General features: G+C 35.2%; 2 long non-coding RNA genes across 6 annotated transcripts; both read left to right on the top strand.

The window, feature by feature from the left end:
• The first annotated feature begins 475 nt into the window (after positions 1–475).
• On the top strand, positions 476–9,802 carry LOC112200580. 2 transcript variants are annotated; one of them, XR_005810421.1, is made up of 7 exons: positions 476–637; positions 734–764; positions 1,810–1,924; positions 2,175–2,697; positions 2,782–3,519; positions 9,398–9,509; positions 9,695–9,802. It is a non-coding gene; the product is annotated as an uncharacterized LOC112200580 (long non-coding RNA). The 2 variants fall into 2 exon arrangements; XR_005810420.1 differs by lacking the exon at positions 734–764.
• Positions 9,803–11,836: 2,034 nt separating this feature from the next.
• LOC112200581 lies at positions 11,837–14,404 on the top strand. 4 transcript variants are annotated; one of them, XR_005810446.1, is made up of 3 exons: positions 11,837–12,024; positions 12,122–12,191; positions 12,311–14,404. It is a non-coding gene; the product is annotated as an uncharacterized LOC112200581 (long non-coding RNA). The 4 variants fall into 4 exon arrangements; XR_005810447.1 differs by lacking the exon at positions 12,122–12,191 and having other exon boundaries at positions 12,311–13,948; positions 14,124–14,404; XR_002936372.2 differs by lacking the exon at positions 12,122–12,191 and having other exon boundaries at positions 12,311–12,710; positions 13,493–14,404.
• Positions 14,405–18,816: the final 4,412 nt, after the last annotated feature.

Here is an 18,816-nt window from a genome sequence, read left to right on the forward strand (position 1 = left end):
ACCGGAGACTTCGAATCAGTACCAGGTGCGTGTCAAATTAAAGTGTCAAATTAAAAAGAAATATGATTAAAATAACAGACGCGTGTCAGTGCACTATTACTGTCGTTTGCGTAGAATCCGTTTTCTTATTTTTATTGTTGGATTATGTTCATGTACGTGCTTGTGTCCCACATTTTGGTGGGCTTTAATAAATTTCACTTATTCACTATCAAAGTCATGTCCCTAGTGTAAATTCGACTGACAACAATTTCAATCATAATTTGGCCAATTTTATTTATGCAGCTGGCAAAACCCTTGAACCAGTGACAGTAGCCGAAGCAATAATTGCTAGAATGATCCAAATCTTTCCAACCGAATTTCCGGTGAAGAATTAATTAAGGAATAGAGATGGAGGAGGAAATCTTAAGAGAAGACCAAGACGTTTTGGGTAGGTTCCATCTAACCCGAGTCATTATATAATGGACTACCATTGAGCTACTGCTATAATCTATCAAGCCATTTCAGTTGCTAAGAAACGCAAAGTACACATATTCTATTTCAGGCATTCTTGGATTTCTACAACTCTCTCTTCACTTCTCGCGTGTTGATAACTTCAATACTACCAGTACCGGCATGTACTAGCTCATGCTTTATTCAAGTAAGTATTCCTTTTCTATCCTGCATTGAAAAGAAAAGAAAACACCGCCGTATAGATTAGGTAATTAGTATTCTGGTTTATTTTGATGATCCTCAGGCTAGAGAAGGAACAGTACTTGCTGGACCTGGTCAGTGTTCAAATGTGCAAGAAGCCTTTTATGTTATTGATGTTTTCCTTTAGCTACACATGCAACTTGCTGGAACTGAGTTTTGTGAAAGCAGTTCTTTTATCGTTTTTCGTTTTTTGTTCCGATTAAAGTATGAGTGGTTCTAGTTGGACCTTTAAATTTAATATTTAGACCTCCAACTTTTTTCAATTATTTTTTTTAAACGATTTTTTTTAATTATTAATAAATTTTGTCAAGTCATATGAAAAGACAAATAAGGACAAAAAGAGAAAAATGAAAAAATAAATAAAAATCTCTTCTTACCTCCCCCAAATATAACATTCAATTAAAATCTTTTTTATTTTTGCCAGAATTTCCTTATATTGCCTATATAGTTTTATAATTTAACTAAAATAATTAAGTAAAAATAATAATTTCTATAGATAACTCATCATTTAATACAAAAGTAAATTCAAAACAATCTGATTTGAAATTTTAATTCATTGAATATTATGATATAGTTATTACTTAATCTTCCAACCCGAAACCCTTGAAATCATTCTTTTAGCAAATTCAAAGGAATTCCTGCAACATATCAAAATTGAGAACAAACCCTCTGATAAATTTTGGTGGAGGAGAGATCCACTCATAAAAGAACATATTCTTCTTCTCGTGGTTGAAGATACAGATAAAAAGTAGAGTAACAGATTGTTGTATTTCATGTTCATGCAAAGGTGTTTTGGTAAAAATATGGAGGTCTACTTAGCTTTTCAAGTATTCTAAAAAGTAAATTAGAGGTAAACTAAGTATGAGAGTTCCAAATAGCATATTTGGAAGTCCAACTAGAACCACCCTTAAAGTATTGTTTATTGATTGATTTGCTGATAAAAAAGAAAAAAGAAAGAAAGAAGAAACTGTTCGACAATTACTAAATATGATTAACCTTTTTTTTCATTTGTTTTTATCAAATTGTAATTAAATTAGCTTTGGTCTCTGCATTCATTATATTTATATCCTAACCTAAGAAATAAATAATAAATGAATACAATATTAATATGTTTTTCAGGTCCATAAGACTGTCGTGCACCAGGAATTTGTATATCCGTGGGTCAATTTGTAGAGTTGACGATAACAAACCCAATTATTATGAAGGAGAATAAGCAAGATCCTGCCCTACATAGGTTAGTTTCTTGAATATGAATAATTACGGTGAGGGTGAGAAGATTGTGACACGTCAAATTCACTAGTTACATGATGAATATTTTTCTGGTATTACTTCCTTATATATAATTAGGCGTGCTTTTGATATAAAAAGTTTTAATTAATAATTCAGTGGTGACACCTAACACAAGCACCGCATTCAAGATTTTCTCATTTATTATTTTTTATTTGACATTGCATTTTCTCATTGTTAATTCATTTATTTATTAGCCATACACAAGGTGACGCTGTAAATCCAAGCGGTGGTAAGGATCTAGCAAGTAATGCAAGAACAGCCAAATGGAAAACAATAGGCATGCAGATTTCCTTACGGCCAGAACATATCCTTGAACATCGTTTACAAACGAACGTACAAGGAACCTGGAATACCATACTCGTATTCTCATGTGTGATTGCAGTCTCAGTTGATCCTTTGTTCTTTTACCTTCCGATCATTAATGAGGAAATCAAGTGCGTTGGAGTGGACAAAAATTTGAGGACTGCTGCTCTTCTTTTGCGCGCTGTCACTGATATTGCTTTCATCCTGAACATTTTCTATGAAATTAAAAACGTCATCGAATATGTAAAATATTCTAGAGCAAAGTTGATGAAAAGTAATGGAAATAAACAGCTTCTGTTGAAAAGTAATGGAAATAAACAGCTTTCCAGAAGTTGGTTCCTTAAGAAATTAGCTCGAAAGATGCCATGGCACTCGATTACAATTGATATTCTTGCGGTTCTCCCTATCCCACAAGTAGGAAACCAAAATTGAATTTTTCTTTGTAATTAACTGATTTTAGGTGACACCCGCTAATCTATTGATGTCTATTTTGTCCAGGTGCTAATGACTGTTTTCTTCAAAATGAGAAGCTCCAAATATCTTGGCCGAAGAAAGATTATTGATGTCTTTCTTCTTGCCCAATATTTACCAAGAATTTATCGTATGCACCATTCTTCACAGAAATTCAAGCAAAGTAAGGGAGTATAGATCCAAGGTGTATTCTATTTTTTCTTGTATATCCTCGCCAGTCATGTTAGTTTCTTTCATATAGTCATTAGCTTTAATCTTTTGTATTGGAAATTAACTAATGGTTGAACCTAGCTAAGTGGGCTGGTTCGAGAGTGCTATGTAAAGTTACTTCAAGGAAAGCACTAGTCAAGTAGTTACGTACAACATAGAATTAAAAGCTAGAACTCCTCGTAGGGAGGAAGTGGCGTTTAGTAGGATTTAGTGTTGTTGATTACCATGTTCTTTAATCAGATTTGTTGTCTTTTAGGTGCTGGGAGGTTTTTGGTATTTTTTCTCTATTCAACGAGAGACAGCATGTTGGCACCAAGCTTGTATGAAGCATAATACAAGTGAATGCAATTTTTATTGCAATCAAGACATTTCCTCTAGAAATATGACATTCATTCGTTCTCTAGATGAATTTTGCCTTGTTGATGTTCCGGCAAATGCGACCGCACCATTTCATTTTGGAATATTTCTTGATTCCCTTAAGAGTGGTAACATGGGGCAAATAAATTTCGCAAAGAAGATCTCTTACTCTTTTTGGTGGGGACTACGAAATCTTAGGTTTGTATGCACATTACTTAAAAATCTTGTCACATTTGCTATTTACTGTAAATATCTATATTTTATTTGGATTTGAGTTTTGGTTATATCTAAGTACAGATTCGCTCACCTAAGGGATTGTGAGGGACAAATGCATCTCAACCACATGTATTAAATATAAAAGCATAAATTATAACAACTTAAAACTGTGCATTTATTTTTAGCCGTCAGATTCGCTTGTCCCTCACAGTCCCTTAAAAAATGTCTCTAATTAGGTGAGCAGGCCTTTATCTAAGTAAAAAGAAATTTTGCGTACTAAAAGTTTTTTTTTAAACTACATTTGTCTTCTAATATGTGTTTGGGTGATTCTAGTTGGACCTCCAAATTTAATATTTGGACCTCCAAATTTTTTCAATTATTAATAGATTTTGTCAAGTCATATGAAAAGAAAATAAGGACAAAGAGAAAAAAATGGGAAGAAAAAAAAAATACTCTTCTTACCTCCCTAAATATAACATTCAATTAAATTACTTTTTTATTTCTTCCGGAATTTCCTTGTATTGTCATATAGTTTTATAATTTACCTAAAATAATTAAGTAAAAATAATAATTTCTATACATGGCCCATCATTTAGTACAAAAATAAATTCAAAATAATCTGATTTGGAATTTCCTTAAACTAAATTCATTGAATATTATGATATTACTCGATCTTCCAACCCAAAACTCTTGAAATCCTTCTTTTAGCAAATTCAAAATGATAAAAGGCATAGGAGAGAGTAGAAAAAATACTTCAATTCAGGGTTAATTTGATGATTCTATTCATCCCTCAATGAGGGTATATATACAAGTACAAAGGAGTAGTCTAACTCTAATAGGAAACAATCTTTCCATAATTACAGGATATCCTAATTAAATAAAATCCTAATTACATACAGATTTACAGCGATTCTACACTCCCCCTCAAGTTGGTGCATAGATATCTATCATGCCCAACTTGTCAACTGAGCTGTCAAATACCTTCTTGGACACTCCTTTAGTAAGAACATCAGCTAATTGCTTCTCTGAGTTTACAAATGGAAAGCGAATAACCTTTCTGTCAAGATTTTCTTTAATAAAATGACGGTCAACCTCCACATGCTTTGTTCTATCATGCTGAACTGGATTATGTGCAATCTCAATGGCAGCTATATTATCACAATACAAATCCATAGGCTTTTTAAGCTTGTATCCCAGGTCTTTCAAGACATTATGAATCCACAACATTTCACAGACTCCGTGTGCCATACCTCGGAACTCAGCTTCTGCACTTGATCTGGCAACAACTTTATGCTTTTTGCTATGCCAAGTGACAAGGTTCCCTCCAACAAAAGTGAAGTACCCAGATGTAGAACGTCTGTCAGTTTTATCACCAGCCCAATCTGCATCTGTGTACCCAACAACTTCCAATTCATCTTTTTTCTGAAACAGTAACCCTTTACCTGGCGCCATCTTCAAGTACTTCAAAATACGAAATACTGCATCCATATGCTCTTCACTAGGACAATGCATAAATTGACTAACAATACTTACAGCATAAGCAATATCAGGTCTAGTATGTGAAAGATAAATCAACCTTCCTACAAGACGTTGATACCTCCCTTTATCAGTTAGAACTTGATCAGGATAGATAGCAAGTCCGTGATTCATCTCAATGGGTGTCTCGATGGGTCTGCAGTCCAGCATCCCCCTTTCAGCAAGTAAATCAAGAACATATTTCCTCTGTGAAAGTGAAATTCCCTTCTTAGACCTTGCAACTTTAATACCCAAAAAATACTTCAGTTGTCCCAGATCCTTCATTTCAAACTCCTTTGACAAGTACTTTTGTAATTCATTTATCTCTTTCGGATCATCCCCTGTAACAATCATGTCATTAACATACACAATAAGAGCTGTAATCTTACCACTCTTGCGCTTGATGAACAAGGTATGGTCAGAATTACTCTGTCTGTATCCAAAGGCTTTCATGGACTTTGAAAATCTTCCAAACCAAGCTCTTGGAGACTGCTTCAGGCCATACAAAGACTTCTTCAATTTACACACCTTGCCAACGTCACTTGGGTAATTCTTAACACCTGGGGGCACATCCATGTACACTTCTTCCTCTAAATTCCCATTAAGAAACGCATTCTTCACATCAAACTGGTGCAAGGGCCAATCTTTGTTTGCTGCAAGTGAGATTAGAATCCGGACAGTATTAATCTTTGCCACAGGTGCAAAAGTCTCCTCATAATCAATCCCATAGCGTTGTGTATATCCTTTGGCAACCAACCTCGCCTTGTATCTATTAATAGTTCCATCTGCATTAAGCTTCACAGTAAATACCCAGCAACATCCTACAGTCTTCTTTCCAACAGGCATAGATACTAGCTCCCATGTTGCATTCTTTTGAAGAGCTTCCAATTCTTCATTCATTGCCTTTGTCCATTTTGGATCCATCAATGCATCCTGCACGTTACTAGGAATAGATATAGTAGATAATTGATCAACAACAAGTACATGTGACCCATAAATCCTATGGTTAGACATAAAATTAGCTATAGGGTATTTAGCTTTTGCTTTGATATCTGGTTCATATTGTTTCTTAGGAATTCCCTTGGTAACCCTTTGTGATTTCCTAGGTTTGACACTTTCTAACCTAGAAGACTCATTACAGTTTAGGGGTACCTGAGGTGGATTATTCTGACCGGGATCTTTAGTTGGTGATGCAGAAGGGGAAATATCTTGTGTGTGAGCTTTAGATATGTCTTGATTTTGATTCAAACTATCCAGAAAAGTTGTCTCTTCTTTCTCGGAATTCACACCACTCTGTTCGGCAGTTACATTTTCTATTTTGGAATTCGCGACACTTCGTTCGGCAGTTGCATTTTCTGTTTCGGAATTCACAACACTTCGTTCTGCAGTCGCATTGTCTATTTCGGAATTTACAATGCTCTGTTCGGCAACTGCATTTTCTGTTTCCAAATTTCTACCTTTAAATCTATCCTCCAAATTTTCCCAAGTCTTCAAAGACATCAAAATCAATAATAGAACGAGGATTCCCTTCACAACCTCTCTTCCCCTGAAGGGAAGACTGAGAAGCTCCCCCTGAGTAATAAGGCCCGGATTCACGAAAAGCAACATTAAGAGAGACATGTATAGTGCCAGTAAGAGGATCATAACATCGATAACCCTTCTGGAAGTCAGCATAACCAACAAAGATACACTTACGGGCACGGGGATCAAGCTTGCTGCATTGAGGCTTGGGAATATGAACATAGGCTGTGCATCCAAACACCCGGGGCTCCAAATTAGGCATAGAAGGGATGGTCAAAAGTGTATGAAGCTTCTGATGAGGATTCTGAAACTCAATCACCCGTGAAGGAGTACGGTTGATAAGATATGCTGCTGATTTTACTGCTTCTCCCCAATAGGACCGAGGTACATTCATGCCAAACAAGGAAGCACGAACAACTTCCATCAATTGCCTGTTCTTCCGTTCTGCTAAACCATTCTGTTGAGGAGTATAAGAATTGGAGGTTTGATGACGAATTCCATGTGACCGGCAAAACTCAATCACAGGGCCATTCACAAACTCTCCACCATTGTCAGATTGAAACACTCTAATGGATTTTTGATACTGAGTCATCCCAAATACATCATTCTTATTCTTCAGTAATGATACTCATGTGATGCGAGTACAATCATCAATAAACCAGAGTGAATTTTCATAAAAGGAACATGACTTTTATTAAGACTTGGTGAATATGAAACACGGTGGCTCTTGGCGAGTTCACAAATGTCACAATGGAAATCCAAATCACTGACAACAGAAAACAAATGAGGTTGCAGCTTCTTAAGATAACTAAAAGATAGATGACCTAAACGGTGATGCCATAACCATACAGCTTCCTTCGCATTCTCTACCCCATTGATCTGATTAGCTTGCCCCAAAAGATACTTCCGGTTCTCTCTAGTCTCTGTCAGATCCAGGTAGTACAATTTCCCACTTCTAACACCATAACCAAGGATCCGCCGAGTCAGAATGTCCTGAAACACACAGAAAGACGGATAAAAGGTCACAATACATGCAAGAGCTAAAATAATTTGACCAACAGATAGGAGATTATAAGCTAGTGATGGAACAACTAAGACAGATTCAAGGGTTAATGTATCAGATAAAACAATAGAACCTTCTCCGGTGACCGGAGTTAGAGTACCATCAGCAGTAGAGACAACAACTTAAGGGGAATGTCTAAGGTTTTTCACAAGATTAGGGTCATTGGTCATATGATCAGATGCATCTGTATCAATTATCCATGTATTATTCAAAGTAACCTTACCCTTCATACCTGATTGAGCTACATTACCGGAGGCATTGTCTAGACGCTCTTCCTCTGTAGTAGCAATGGCGGCCTTGCCCAGATTCTTTGGTGGTTTCTTGATGAAGTCCCACCAATAAGGGTAACCAATCACTTCATAACACCATTCTTTGCTATGACCTAGTTCCCCACACACAATGCACTTTCTATTTGCATATGGATTTGGTTTACCTAGAGGACGATGTGAGAAGCCTGGAGGAGGACTTGGTTTGCGTTGGACAGCCATAACAGAAGATTCGGTAGGTATCGAATGCCCCATAGCCTGTTTCTCTGATTGCACCTTGCAAATGTAAGCATAGCTCTACTCCAAAGAGAATTTAGGTTCCTTCCGTAGGATTTCTCCACGCACCTGATCATACTCTAGGTCAAGTCCACTCAAAAACATGTGAACATGCATCTGGGACATCGCTGAGGTCTCTTGAACTACAGCTGCAACATTATCATTCTGAGAGGCCACCCTTTGATCAATCTCTTGGAACATCACCACTAACTCATTATAGTAGGTAGGAATAGGCCGTCCATTTTTCTTTGCTTCAAAACACTTCTTGTTCAATTCAAAGATCCGGGTTTCATCAGAATCATCATAAAAAGTTTTCTCTACAACTTCCCAAATATCTTTTGCAGTAGGGAGACAAATATACCGGTTCATAAGAGAGGACTCCATGGAGTCAATGAGCCAACTTTTCACCTTTTCATTGTCCGTGGCCCAAGCTTCATACTCTGTAGAATTTATGGCGTGTTCAGCCTTCACTCCGGTCAGATAACCAACCTTCCGTCGTACTCCAATGCGCATCCGCATGAGAGGAGCCCATATGGTGTAGTTGGATTCATTCAAGACAACACTTGTTGGGAACGCAGAGTTGTCTTGTTGGGTGGTGTAGTGGTGATGGATGACTTGTGAGGATGGCACCATTGCCTTCTCGGGATTTGACTGTTCGCCTTCAATTACAAGTCCGGCCATTGAGGAATTCGGGATTTTTGCAGGATTGGTTTTTCTAGGGTTTCAAGATGGATCTGAATTTTATTTTTTTTTTTCGAAAAAAAGGTAGGGTGATGGTGGTTTGGAATTCAATGGTGGTGGTACGCAGCGGTTTGTGGTGTTCTTCAAGATTTAGGATTCAAAGGATACAGCGCAAGTTCAAAGGATTGAACCTGACTCTGATACCAAGTAGAAAAGAATACTTCAATTCAGGGTGAATTTGATGATTCTATTCATCCCACAATGAGGGTATATATACAAGAACAAAGGAGTAGTCTAACTCTAATAGGAAACAATCTTTCCATAATTACAGGATATCCTAATTAAATAAAATTCTAATTACATACAGATTTACAGGGGATCTACAGAGAGAGGATAAGATTCTCCAAGAAGTTGTATAAATAGATATAAACATAACCACATTTATAATAAAGAGTGCTTTTTGAAAAATTAATACTTGGATGCCGACCATCACGTCTCATATGTCGCTAATCTTTTGTTAATTATCTTAATTTTGCAGTAACTTTGGGACGAACTTGGAAACAAGTACGTATGTGTGGGAAAACTGCTTTGCGATCCTTACATCTACTGTTGGCTTGCTTCTTTTCTTATATCTCATTGGCAAAGTACAGGTCAGTGAACTTATCTTCTCATCTAGTTAGGTCGCGTTTTAATTATATTTTTGGGCAACGAATCAAAGTTATTCATAACTGGAAAAGTGTTACAATTTCTCTTAATACAGTAATTTTGCGAGGCTTAATTGTGAGCAGCTGATTGAACTTTTCTTTGTTTGTTTTTTTGTTGTTGACATAAACAGACATTTATCTCAATGCAAACTGAAAAATCAGAGGAGAGAAGAAAAAAGCTTAGCTCGGCATTGATTGGTGTACAACTCTGGATGAATAAAAATGATCTGAATCCAGAGACAAAGACCGAATTAATCACCAAAAATGTTAAAAAAAAATGGGAGAAAATCAAAGATGCTGATGTGGAAAACATATTATCTATTCTCCCTCTGCAAAACCGAACATCTCTAAAGCGATTTCTCTGCATGGAAATACTGAGGAAGCAGGTATGTATGTTCCTCAAGCTCTTTTTCTATATTCAAAAAATCCACACACCCCGATGAGTTTGGGAGTGGAGGAAGTTACCTGAAGAAAGTGGGTGGTTAATTATGAACAGCTTATGCATGTCTTTTTTAATTTTTTTAATTTTCTGTTATTTGTGGTTTACTTATATATCATTTTTAATTAAATGATCTCTATTTTATTTTGTTGGAATAATCAAATAACCTCCGAAGACATAAATACAAACTAAAACGCAACGAAATAAAGGAAGCAATTTCTAATTTGTATCTTAGGTCTTCAGAATCGCCAATAGATTTTGTACTTATCCACTACAACTTTTATTTCGTTGGTATTTTATTGTTCGATCAAATCTTGTTTTTCTCTTCCAGTTGTGAGTTAGAGCTTTAGACCACGATACCAATAACAATCATATTTCTGGTCTTTTCCATATTTACGTTCCCTTGAGGCTTAAGTATCTTAGGGTTTCAACCTGAGGCAGCCGCCTCAGGGCACCACCTCTGGTTGGCTTATTTATAGGGATAGAGTATTAGATCAACTTTTTCATCATATTTTGGCATCTTAACAGTTCAGTTTTTAGGTCCTAATGTGTAGATCATTTTTGCAAATTTTCAGCCAAATTGATTATTGTTAAGACATTCAAAACGGCGACTTATGATTATAAGTATGAACGGTTCAAGTTTGATAGCTTTGGTTTGTTCATTGATTTAATTTAGTTTGATACATTAACTAGGGGTGTGCAAAACACGGTTCAAACCGGCCAAACCGGTCGAAACCGACCGGTAAATATGGTTTGGTTAAGGTTTTTTAGAGTTAAAATATGAAAGACAGTTCAATACCAAACCAAACCGTTTATGAATTGGCTTGGTTTGGTTTTTCTTTTACTTAAACCTCGAAACCAGAACCGACCAGCATGTATTAAATATAATAGAAAATTTTTTTAAATTTATATACATAATATATATATTTATTTGTGGGTACGTAGTCTTTAATAAGTAAGTTCTAAATCTTCAATTATAATTTGATTCTCAAAATGATATACTACCCTATTGAATCCTAGACCCAAAGGCTTAAAACTCAAATAAGTGAATCATCTTGAAACTATTTTGGAGTTTGTTCTTTGAATATTAGTTTTGGATTTTGATTATTACATTTTTATTATCGAGATTGAGTTTTAATATTTTACTATGAATTTTTCGTATACAAAACGTTAATGTTATACAGGTTAAAACCGTCTTACCGACCGAACCAAACCATCTTTAAATGGATTGGATTGGATCGGATTAAGCTTATTTTTTTCAATGACCGGTTGTCTAAAATGTCTAAACCGCTTACTTTGGCATAGAGACGGTTTGAAGTCAAAACCGATCCAATCCAATCCGCGTGCAGCCCTAACATTAACGATCACAGATTTGGCTGAAAATTTGCATAAATGATCTACATATTAGGACCTAAAGATTGAACGGTTGAGATGACGAAATCGAAAAGTTAGTCTAATACCCTATCCCTAGAACAGACAAAAAAAAAAGGATCCCTTAGCGGAAGGGCTCACTACAAGAGAAAACCCCTTTAGAGACAAAAGTATAGGAGACAAAGCAAATTTGCGTCACTAATTCTTGTTATTAGTATCAAAAAAAATTATTTTGTCACCTAAAAGTCGTCATCCTTGCTTACATGTGCGACATGCTTGAGAGACAAAATAATTAAAATAGGTGACACACCAATTTTGTCACTGAATATTGGGCGGTCAAGAGCGGGGAATTTTCCCTCGTGAAAGAAAAAAAGAGGTAAAAATTTTGGAAAAGCATTGGCGGAAAAATTAAACTAATTCAGCGGGACTTGAAGTAGATCTAAACCTCCTTCAACGGCGTAGTTTAAGGAAAAGTAGGGTAAGATGTGAATAAGGGTTCATTCTCCAGTTCACACATTCACGATCTCCCTTTCCCACAGCACAACCTTCACACACGAACTTGCAACCACCGACTCTGACCTCCACCTCCGTATCATCTCCTCTATCCTTTCTGTACCATCCAGCAGACAGTCCCATATCAAGTATTTTAGGGTAAACGATTTCAGGGCTTTTATTGTTTACTTTTACTTTTAATGCTGGGTATTTTCAATTTGTTAAATTGAACCGGTAATTTTACTTTGATCCACAGTATTGTAGGTGCTGGTAAACCCTAAGCGTTACAGTTTTTGGACCTCTGTTCGTTGCTGCTCTTATATTGGGTGAAAAACGATTAAATATATTTGAAACCTGACATGCCAATTTGACATTGTGTTATGATTTTAATTCTGCAAAAAATTTATGATCTAATATAAATTTTGGTTTTACCTTTTCTTTTCAGGAATAACGATATTACAAAGAGACAAGTGGGATTCCTCACCAGGTTTCTGTTTTATATGTTTGTGTTTGTGAGTCTTTATACTTTTGGAATGGATTTTGGATCGATGTTTAGTTGTTGAATTAGATCAGCATCACCCTATAGTCTAGATTTTATTTTTTGGCTTCACGAAGTCCTGATGTGTTTGATTCTTGGTTTATTAGCTTTTTCAAATTATAATTTTGGGATTAGTTTAATTGGATGGCCATGACCTATAAGGGGTGATTGAATTGGTTCACTTCTGCCAATGCACTTTTATGTTCATAATGGTTTCCTTGGTCATTGAAATCGAGAGCCGGAGTCACCGTGAATGAATTCAAGAGCCAAATAAGTCCAGAAAAACTTCTCTCTTTCAAGTGGAAAGGTATGTGTGGCTTACCTGTTGATAACAAGTCTTGATTCTCTTGGTATAGAATAGGAATAGTTGTAAGAGATGCATCAGTATATCTTGTTATTTAGTATGTCATCAAGATCGACTTATTTGTTCTTCAAAATATATTATGAAGCTAATGTCCACTTACATTCTCTTAGCTTCTCTTGTGTTCTATGCTTTTTTGTAATGGTTTAGGAGTTGTGTGATGGTATTGGAGGAGTAGCTACTATTTAGTTTGAAAGTATACTTGATGATAAGATCCCTTAAGGTTAACCCTGCGATGTGGTATTTCTCAAGTATAAATAATGTATCTTGCTAATATATTATTTCATTTGTAACCTTCTGTGTAGTATTTTTATCTATATCTACTTAAAATGTTGTGAACTCCTTTATGCTTTTAACTTGTTATAGACTGGTGGTAGTGTGGTTTCAAATAGACAACTATAGGGTGGCCTTGAAGTTTCTAGGGTCTTTGGCGAAAGCCAATTTAAAGAGATTATTTTCTCTTCTTTTAGATGCCTTTGCCTTTGCTATTGGCAATAAACCTTATTCATAACATTAGTGCAAGAGAAAATGAAACATTTTTGCCTTGAGGTTTGCAACGCATATTTGCCTCTTTTGAGCATGTCTTGTCTATTGAAACTTATTCGTGTGCATTTTCACTTAGTATTATATTTGAGTTCTTGGTGTTCATTAGGTTCTCAATCCTGTCATTCACCATGCTACAGAGCGTGCCAACATATCTAATTTTATGGTGTTCTTTATGTATTCAGACTTCAAGAACTTAGACTTGTCAGTGCTTCAAGATTGCCGAAGTGGAGATTATATGCCTGCATACACTAGTCTGTTTTTGTGACTTGAGATAAGCAACATTCTTGTTCTTTTTTTCCATTTGAGTTGGTACTGTCAGTCCAAGTTGTCAATTTATGTTACTGTTGCAATTTTCAAGGCTTAGTATGATCTGTTGCTTTTCTTTCTCTTTTACCTTTGGGTTCAGATTACTGAACATCAGTTGCTAAAATATTTTATTGACATCATTTCAATATTATTCTTATTTTGTAACTGCTTATTTCACTCCATTGGTTGCTCAACTAATTTGAGCCCATATGATCTTTTAGGGGAATGATATCTCTCTTGCGTTAATCTCTGATACAAGGCTTTTCAAGCTTCGATTAGAACGAAAGATTAGTCTCTTAAATGAAGAACTAAATGAACTGTAATCAAAAGTGGTAAATTATTCAGACCATATTTATGTCCAAATAATTGTGTGTCGAATAGCTCTGTTACTTGGTTTTTGATACGTTCTTGTAACTTACCGCTAGCACCTATACTTGGTCCACCTAATTTTTTGCATTCCAAATGTTTATGTTGATGAGATAGCTTGAAGTTCCTGTCCCTATGCAGGTAGATATCTTGACAAATGAGGTTGAGATCGACGTAATGAAGAGCAGAATCATTCACTGTTTGGGCGATGGTGATATGCGTCGGGAACTCGGGATACAGATGAGGAAGAACATGAAGATGAGAACGTAGATTATGTATTAGGAGCTGTTGTTTTTCTATATGCCACCTTAGTATCATTTTAGTCTTTGTTAAAGAATACTTTGAAGCTGGATAAGAGTTGATTAATGCTACATTGTTATTCTTTTATTGGAATTAAAGTGAGTGTTTCAATCTGACTATTAGTTCATTTCAAGATTGTTTATTATATCAAATAAAGTGATAAAAATCAGCAATATTATCTATTAATTAAATATACGAAACTAAATGGAATAAAAAAATTGCTTGGCTCCAAATATGGGTGACGAATTCTGTTTGTCACCCTTAATCTAGTTTACCCGCCATTTGGAATTTCCCGGCAACTGTGAAAGATATTAGGTGACAAAATGCAGGAGTATAGGGGACAAAATGGATTTTGTCGCCCTTATGATTGGGTGACAAAATTTACCTGTTGTCACTGATAAGAATCTGTCACGCTGTTTTGGAGACAAAATTAGCGACGAAATCATTTCGTCACCCATATTGGATAGTGACAAAATTGCATGAATTGGTGACAAAACAGTTTTGTCTCTAAAGGGGTTTTCCCTTGTAGTGGCTATATATATATATATATATATATAATTTTATCCAGAGTGAAGCTTCGCTTTGAAATTAAAGTGCACATTTAGAGTTTAGGGTCACTTTTCAGTCGCATATCCACATCTCGACCGTTTAGTTTTTAGGTACTAATGTATAGATCAACTCTGCAAATTTTCAGCCAAATTATTGATTGTTAGAGCATCTCCAACACCTTCCCTATAATATCTCTATTATAGGGAAGCAAAAATTAAAATCTCCAAAAAAATTTATGCTCCAACTCCAACAGATTCTTTATTTTATAGATTCCATAATTCTTCCCTAAACCATTCCCTAAAATTTTGTAGATTGCTGTAAATATAGGAAATTTTGTTTTCTCTCTCATCACTATCTCTATTTTAGGGATAATTGTAGGGAATCTATTGGAGCAAAACAGCTAAAATTTTCCCTAAAATGGAGAAAAATTAAGATATGGAGAAGCTGTTGAAGTTGCTCTTAAGGCATTGATAACTGCCTTAAAGGCAGTACGGTTCAGGTTGGACAGATTCAGTTCGTCCATTAGTTTTAGCGAGTTAGATACCTTAAAAATCATCAATATGGCAGAAAATTTGCAGAGATGATCTATACATTAGAACCTAAAAATTGAACGGTCGAGATATGGATATGCGACCGAAAAGTGACCCTAAACTCTAAATGAGCACTTTAATTTTAAAGCGAAGCTTCGCTCTGGATAAATTCTGTATATATATATATATATATATATCAACACTATTTATATTTTCCTTTTGTTCTTTCTGTTTTTTTTTTTTTTTTCCATTATTACTAATGTACTTTGGGTTCAATTTATTTTGTCCTTAATTTGTAATTTAAGAATACAACATAGATTTCATGAGAGGCCACATTTTAATTATTTGCCTCAGTTGAATATGCCAGGATCGGTCCTTAAGGGAGTTAAGGATATCGAAAAGAAACCAGGCCAAGAGAATAAAGATACCATACAAGAAAAAATGTTGACAAGCATTTGTGACTTTCTGAAGCCGGTGATCTACCCGGATGGTAGATATGTTTACCGAATAGGAGAACCACTTGATCGCATGCTCTTAATTAGAGACGGTTTAATATGGACATATAACACCACCAGTATCAGTAGGATGAGTCCCAGTAGTGCTAGTACAAGTCAAGATGAAGGCCAAAGAACAGGTTCAACTTGCCTTGGGAAAGGTGCTTTTTACGGCGATGAACTTCTGAGTTGGGCATCTGATAGTCTTAAATCTTTGGACAACCTTCCTGTGTTGAAAGCAAATGCCAAAGCTCATGGAAAAGTAGAAGGATTTGTTCTTATGGCCATGGACTTGAAGGTTGTAGTCGACAAATACAAAATGTATTGGGGTTTCCCCGATTCTCATGTAAAAGAGGAGGCAGTACTTGAAACCGTAAAAAAATTCTGTCAAGTATTGAAGGATAAGAAAGGTCAACAAAAGGTCCAACCGGAGCATCCAAAAGTACTTGATGTTCTACCGACATCAGCAGCCATGGCCCCTCCACCGAAGGACGAAGTAGTACTTAAGGTTCGAGCATAAGACACAACAACAGCTAGCAGTCAAGTCCCTTAAGGGACTGGTTGTGTTGTGTAATGTTGGTGGCACCCCTCCTTCCCTCATTTGGATCATCATGCAGCCAGCCATTACCAAATTAATAAGTGCTTAAGAGTCAGCCGGAAGTAATTATTTGTGTTTTCTGCAATAATTTTATGTATTCGAATAAATAAAACTTTTGAGTTTTCAACCATATGAAACATGTATTTTGGTTTTGTTTGAGATTGCTTTTGTAAAGTTCGTTTAGTCTGCAACAATATCAAATAATTTGAACTTCTTTTTACTTCAAATCAAGGTTTTAAATTTCTCTGAAACTATTGAAATTTCCATTGATATTTCCGTAATTTGAAAGTACCGAAACGAAATTCACATGCTATATCATTTCCGTTAAGAGTTTCCCGAAATTTTTCAAAATTTTTTGTACATTTCCGCGAAATTCGTAATTTCTGAAATATCTACACACACAAAATATATTTAAAAATTTACACCAAAAATTTGTCCTAAATTTCTCCAAAATTTCTGTGAAATTTGTATGTCACCGAATGAATTTTCCACTCTTACTTTCCTATAGAAAATATGAAATTTTGATTTTTTTTTTTTCAATCAAGTTGAATATAACAAAAAATCTTTTTGCTTTTATCTGGTGCCACATACAATAGCCATGTGATAAAGTACCTAAATCATTTTAAAAATTCATGTACTTGGGAGCAGTATATTGTATGATACTAAATGGAAGCAGTTCAACCATATAGATTGAACCACATCATAGTAGCTCTTATTATTAATACTTTATATTGCTTTTGTTGTAATTGTTCATTTTCATTCACGGGGTTTTGGTATTACATCCATTCCGTTATATTTTTCAAATTATTAGTGAAAAATGCGTGATGGCTAAACCTCCCATTAGGTTCCAGCCATAAAAAAAGAAAAGTAAATCACCTTCACATTATCAATATACAGTACATATATAATTACATATACATAAAAACACTAGTTTGCCAACCTATTACAGTAGTAGTTAATTACTCATCCATATTAAATATCACAATTCTATAATAAATGTATAATTTTAGAGAGGTTATATTGTAAATAGGTTTATTATATGTTAGTTTAGTGTATGTAAAATTTTCGTTCAAAATTAAAATATCATTTTATAAATGTAATTAATGTGATTTCTTTATTTTTAACCGAAATTTCCACCGAAATCAAAACTTTCTCCGAAATTTCTTTAAATTTGAAGTACCGAAATCGAAACCGAAACCAAAATTTGAATCCTTACTTTCAAATCCATATTGGAAATTGTCAAAGTTTCAGGATATATAAATTAAGCTCCCTGTGTAGTCCTCCCTACTCTTTTGGAAATTGACTATAAAATCTGTATAACATTTAATTTGAAACCAAAACTGGCCAAAGAGAACTCAAATAAAGGGACTCTAATTAATGTCAACCTAAGGGGTGTATTGTATTTGGATTTGTGCAGACTTTTTTCAAATAACAGACTTTTTAAAAAGTCCATAGACTATTTAAAAAGTTGATAAACTTTTATTGATTCATGAAAATCTATATACTTTATTATGAATGACTTCTACCAATTTCCTAGCATGTACAAAATATAAAAACAAAAAATAAAACCAATGCAGCCCAAACACAAAACAAGATAATTACTCGTTGCCTCTTCAATGCTCAAATATCTTCTAATAGAAATTAACTCAAATGAATGATTGCTACTCTGTCTAGCTAGTTTGTTCTCATTCTTAATCTCCCAACAACATAAAGATACAATATAGATCACTTGATGTTTATGGTTAATTATTCTCATCAATTTTGTTTTCGCTAATGTTGAGAGAAAATCTGCACACTGTGAGCGTAAATGTCACCCAACATAATTTCACTCGTATTCATTTAGTGAATAGAGTTTTAATTATTTCGGGTTCGACCCATTCAAGACAGAATGTGTCTCTTAATTACAATCCCTTGTTACAGGGAAACACCCTTTGATTCCATTGATGAAGAAACCAATTGTGGATGTATGTTTGTTTGTTTATTTTTGCGGCTGCACCCGGATATTTGAATGGGTTGCCTACGTACCCTTGGAGAGGGATCAAGCCACTCGTAGTTCAAGAATTCCAATGGGTGAATGACCCATTGGAGGGTATGGCTTTTTGGAATAGGAATAGTGTTTGGACGAATTTGGTGTAAGTGAACCAGAGATTCGATTTGTTTTGGATTTGTTTGGAAAGGTTGTGACGTTTCCTGGTGTTTGGCGGAATTTGACTGATGAGGTCAGGGATTAGGATTGGATGAACCAGGGAGTCATGGATTTTATTTAGAAAGGCTATGACGTTTCCTGGTGTTTGGCAGAATTTGACTGATGAGGTCAGGGATTCGGATTGGATGAACCAGGGAGTCAGAGATTTTGTTTGGAC

The sequence above is a fragment of the Rosa chinensis genome, chromosome 4 (genome assembly GCF_002994745.2).
Source record: "Rosa chinensis cultivar Old Blush chromosome 4, RchiOBHm-V2, whole genome shotgun sequence".
Lineage (NCBI taxonomy): Eukaryota > Viridiplantae > Streptophyta > Magnoliopsida > Rosales > Rosaceae > Rosa > Rosa chinensis.